The following is a 6,000-nucleotide window of genomic DNA, read 5'->3' as shown; positions in this document are numbered from 1 at the left end:
GTCTTCTGGACGCTCTCCAATTTGACAACATCTTTCCTAAAGTGGTACCCTGAACTGGATGCAGTATTCCATCTGAGGCCTCACCTGTGTCAAGTAGATCAAGACAAATACCTCCTGCATCTTTACATACAACATTCCTGTTAATATACCTCAGAATGCTATTAGCCTTTTTTGCAATTACATCACATTGTTGACTCATATTCAATTTGTGATCCACTCTAATGTCCAGATCTTTTTCAACAGACTACTGCCTAGCCAGTTATTTTCCATTTTGTAGTTGTACATTTGATTTTTCCTCCCTACGTATAGTACTTTGCACTTGTATTTATTGAATTTTCTCTTGTTGGTTTCAGACCAATTCTTCAATTTGTCAAGGTCATTTTGAATCCTGTCCTCTAAGGTGCTGGCAACCCCTCCCAGCTTGGTATCCTCTGCAAATTTCATAAGCATTCTCTCCATTCAAGTCATTAATGAAAATTTTGAATAGTACTAGACCCAGGACAGATCCCTGAGGACCCCTCTATAGCTTCCTTATGAGAGTGTTGTGGGACTGTATCAAAAGCAGGACTGGCTCCAGGGGTTTTGCCACCCTAAGCAGCCCCCACCCCCCAAAGCTGCAATCGCGATCTGCTGCAATTCAGCGAGAGGTCTTTTGCTCCAAGCGGGAGTGAGGGACCCTCCGCCAAATTGCCGCCGAATATCTTGACTTGCCACCCCTCTCCAGAGTGGCCGCCCCAAGCACCTGCTTGCTAAGCTGGTGCCTGGAGCCGGCCCCGATCAAAAGCCTTACTAAAATCAAGGTATAGCACATCTACAGCTTCCCCATCCAGTAGGCCAGCAACCCTGTCAAAGAAAGAAATTAGGTTGGCATGATATGATTTCTTGACAAATTAAAATTAACAAGTGTGTTGTTCATAAACAGAGAACCCCATAAAATTTAGCATTTCTTATTTAAAATAAAAATTCTATAAGTAAATGTAATATCTGCCTAGCAATAATGACACACTCCTGTTACACAACATGCAGCTTTCCAGTGCTTTGTCTCCCCATGTCACAGCTTTTATTGTGCCACTTTATCCCCTTTTTCAGAGAGAGCAATACCATAGTTCTAACCAAGTAATGCAGCCACCATTTTTTTCCATTTAAAAGAAAGAAAGCACTATCAGAATGTAACAAGAACATGTTTTTCTAGCTAAGCCAATTGATTTTAAATTTGGGTTCTCAAAAAATAAAATTAAAATTGTTTTTGGCCTCTATCGGTCTCCCAGGACTAGAACTCTTTGGAGATGCCCATATACATCAGCCTTGGTTTGCTTACTTCAAGCTCCCTTTTCCCTCCCTCTGTCCTGTTCTCTACCTGAAGATCACAATTAATCTTTACTGTAAAAAGCAGTGATTCTCAATCAGGTGTACATGTACTCTTGGGCACACTCAGGTCTTCCAGCGGGTACATCAACTCATCTAGATACTTGCCTAGTTTTACAACAGGCTACATAAAAAGCACAAGCAAAGTCAGTACAAACTAAAATTTCATACAGACAATGGCTTGTTTATACTGCTCTGTACACTGAAATGTAAGTACAATATTTATATTCCAATAGATTTATTTTATAATTATATGGTAAAAATGAGTCAGCCATTTTTTAGGAACAGTGCACTGTGACACTTCTGTATTTTTATGTCTAAATTTGTAAGTGAGTAGTTTTTAAGTGAGGTGAAACTTGGGGGTATGCAAGACAAATCAGACTCCTGAAAGGGGCACGGTAGTTTGGAAAGGTTGAGAGCCACTGGTATAAAGTATAGGCACTGAGCCATATTCAGAGGTACATGTAGAAGGGCAAGGCTGTAACAGATAAAGCAGCCAACAAGAAAGTATTAGAGGAAGATGAGGCTTGCTAAAACAACACCCTGTGCTTGTGAATTACATGCACTTGAATGTACTTATGCCCACTAACCAGTATATTGTTCATACTGCCATTTACATCACCTCTGGATTTGCCTCATAGCACACAATCTTGCTATGGTTGAAAGGGTTGGCAAAAGCCAATTAACTTCAGTGGGAGTGGAAGCAGGCCCCTAATGTTGTTTTTTACTCCATGCAGGTCTGCAAGTAGGCACATGCTTAAAATTCTGCATATAAACATTTTTTTCCTAAAATATTTTTGCATTTTAAATTTGGTTCTGAGCTTAATGTGAGCAGAATGCTTTCATCTAAAAATAGTTTACCCACATTTTTTATCCATTAGGCAGGCTGTGGTCCTGTTCTGCTTCTCCCACCTCATCATACTGTTCTTCCTCTGAGGGCGGCAATAATGCCAAGCTGTAAAGATCCTTTCCAGCGCTTGTATCTGGCCTCTTAGAAAAGTCCACATGGAGTTTTGCTGCAATGTAAAAATGGACTCTGGGTCTGTGATGTGGTTAAACCAGGGGTTCTCAAACTGGGGGTCAGAACCCCTCAGGGGGTCACAAATTTATTATGTGGGGGCTTGCAAGCTGTCAGCCTCCACCCCAAACCCTGCTTTACCTCCAGCATTTATAATGGTATTAAATATATTAAAAAATGTTTTTAATTTATATGGGGGAGTCCTCACTCAGAGGCTTGCTGTGTGAAAGGTATCACCAGGACAAAAGTTTGAGAACCACTGGGTTAAACCTATTGACAGGTTTCTGAGCTGCTTTGTGACAATGTGTTCAGTTCATTCCATTGTGCTTGTTCAAAATTTATGACCTGTCATCACTTCTGGAACATAGTCACACAATTCCCTGATAACACACCCAAGAGCTCCCCTCCCATGGTAAATGCTAATAATTTATTCATTTATACCAAAGTCTCTGAGGCTAACCTCAGAACCACCTTTTCATAGAGATCTGTGGACAAAATATTCAGGGTGTCTCCTTCATTCTGAGAAATTCTTTTTATGGATCTGTGTGCGTCTGAGTAAGTTGTGTTCCCTTTTGGGCCAGTTCTAGTCACACTGAAGTCACATTTTCCCATTTACTGAAATGGAACCAAGATTCAGTCATTTGTGAATAAGGTCCACAATTTGTTTTAATAACCGTGTCATTCTTGAAGGACTCAGCAGTTACTACCATTGATGTCAATACAAGATATTGAGTCCATTAGATGTTTTAATTCCTGAACTGCCTAAGCTGTAAAATTTCTTAATTACAGTCTCTTCAATTTATGTGAATTTTGAGGCATCTGTAAATGACAACAATCAATTACATAATGGTTTCAGAACTTGAGACATGAAAGCTTAGGTAGCCTGAAGTGTAATTATCAGAGGAAAGCAGGCTAAACACATTTAGCTTCTGCGAAAACATTTAACAATTCATTGACTAAGCGGCAGCATCAAAGATTTTTAAGAATTCTGAAGATAAATTAACACTTAAAGGACTGTAGAGGCAAAGGATAACATCAGTGAAAGGCAAAGGAATGTACTGAATGTTACTCTCATGGTGTGGGAAATATTTCGCAAGCCATTGCAGGGTCTGATCTGTGGTTTTTCTTCATGTGGCTCCAATCTGTAGAATTAAGCAATCGTATCTGTGGTATTGCTAAACATGCTAATGCAGTTGGTTGATTTTGTTATGACTTACTCTTTTTTGTCACAGCATTGCAAAGTGCCTCACCCTAATTTAAACCATATGGACAGGGATCATGTCATACTTGGAAAGAAACCAATCAAGCAAGACATATAAGGGTGGGCAGACCTGACTTGTTTTAACAAACTTTAAGAAAACATTACTAAGGGGATATTCCAGAAAAACATGCTTACCAAGAGGCCTTGAAACAGATGTTTCAGCTCATGGACTATGTTGCTTCTCAGTTATTGTTATAGAATTCATATAGGTATAACTAACTCAACAAAGTTTTGAATTACTATGACCTTCTAAAGCTTTTACTGCAAGGTCTTCTCTTTTCTGGCAAGAGAGATACACAGGCCTAAATACTGAGCACTGGCACTGTAGCCTTCCCACACCTTTTACAGATTATTCAGTTAGAGGTATCATTACCAATTGTGCCTCTGGATATGATCTTGTACTCTAGTGGCTCAATAATCCTCAGTGTGTTTCTCCACTTCAAGCATGTACAGTAGGTTGAAGCATGGAGACAAAAATGGAAGATAAACCAGCACTAAAAATCTGTTTTAGTTACCAGGTGTGAAACAGTTGATTTAAAGTGAACTTTTTGGTACAAGCACTATAGATTTTGTTTGTGATATAATAAATAGTGATGGACTTAAGTATGTGTTTGTGTATTCCTGAACTGGGGCCTAACTCAGTGGGACAATCCATATTTACTGAATTTATTAGTCAAGAAAACACTATCCTCATCAGAATAATTGATTTAGCTTATCTGTGACTGTTAGACAAGGAACATAGATAGTAATGGAGAGAGAAATGGATTGATTTAAAGAAATCTTAATTGTAACTAAATATAGAAGTTTTGGAGCAAATCTCTGAAGCAGGAAGGGAATGTTCTTGTTCTTTTCTTGGGGCAAGTTGCCTTAGCACCTTGGTAGCTTGGACTGGAAGAGATGGTGATCATGCAAAACACTGAACAAAAATATACAAACTCAACATTTTTTTGTCAAATAGCTTGAAATCATTTTAAAGAATTCAATATGGGCAAACTTTAATTAGGTCCTGTTTACATTAAACTTATACACCTGGGCTTTTACCAGCAATATAGAACTCTTCATTTTTAGGTGAAAGTTGCATTGATCCCTCTCTTCTCCTCTGGTTATTCACACAGACTCCAACCTTCTGTTTGTCCAGACTTATTCCTCTAAAATTTCTCATATGTAATTGCAATGCTGACAGAACCCGGGTGTTGGTGGGTGGGATCAAACCTGAGACCTCTGTATGAGCCAACAGCTATTCAACTTTTAGCCAAGGCTGTAGCAGACTCATCAATTGCTATTGGGCTAGGTGCCACTAGAGGGGGACAGAGCACAACACCAAGCAGGCATGAGTTACATAATGACACACATCCTAGTAGGGTTTAAATTCCATCAGTCTCTTCATCATGTAAAGTTTGGCTCTTTATATTTCCTTTTCAGTCAAACGTGAACACTGTCCTGAATCAAATGTCTTGCTAGTGATTTTTTAATATGTAATTAAATACAAATATTTACTTTTGAATTTATTAGGAGCTCTTATTTTTTAAATGGCTATTAGACCTTCATGTGGATTTCACATGGGCAGGATTTGACCAAGCAACCTAGAGGTGAAAAGCTATACATCCTATTGCAAGTTATCCCCCTCAGCCGTTCAGTGTCCCCACCACACATTTTAGCCTTGATTAATTATTTTTAGCTTTTTAAAGATCTGTGTTTTCCTATATGTGCCTGTGTAATCTGATTACATTCATCCTCATTATGTACTGCTTCCACCATCCATTTCTGACCAGCACTATTCTTTGCCTTTGATTTCTGGAGCAAATTTCCACTTATTCCATAACTGCTACACCTTCAATATTGATATTAACCTCAAATGTAGAGCGCTGTCAAAAATATTTGATGGACACAATTTTATCATTAGGAAACTTGCAGATGGACACTGGAGATGACTCATTTTTATTAATGCTCAGACTCTATACGTCATAGCACCTTTCATCAGTGTAGCTCAAACACTTTAAAAATTAATTTGTGTTATAAAATAAAATCACCGTGAGGTAGATGTTGGTATCTCCACAGCACTTTGAATTGGAAAGGAACATATATGCTGATTTACAAATTCTTTAAAGTTTAAGAAACATTGATCACACATCTAACAGTCGGAAAATCCAATGAAAAATATTCCCATGGATAAAGTTAAATTAGACACACTAGATCCGATTCTGATATTGTTTATACTAGTGTAAACCAGGAGTAATTCAATTGAAGTCAGTGGATTTACATCAGTGTAAGCAAGATCAGAATGAGGCCCATTGTACTCTAAAAATGTCATGAAAGCAAAACATGGTGATATAGTGCTTCTTTGCTTGTTCTGCCA

This window comes from Gopherus evgoodei, chromosome 9 (genome assembly GCF_007399415.2).
Source record: "Gopherus evgoodei ecotype Sinaloan lineage chromosome 9, rGopEvg1_v1.p, whole genome shotgun sequence".
Classification (NCBI taxonomy): Eukaryota; Metazoa; Chordata; order Testudines; family Testudinidae; genus Gopherus; species Gopherus evgoodei.
Note: the sequence above shows the minus strand (reverse complement) of the source record.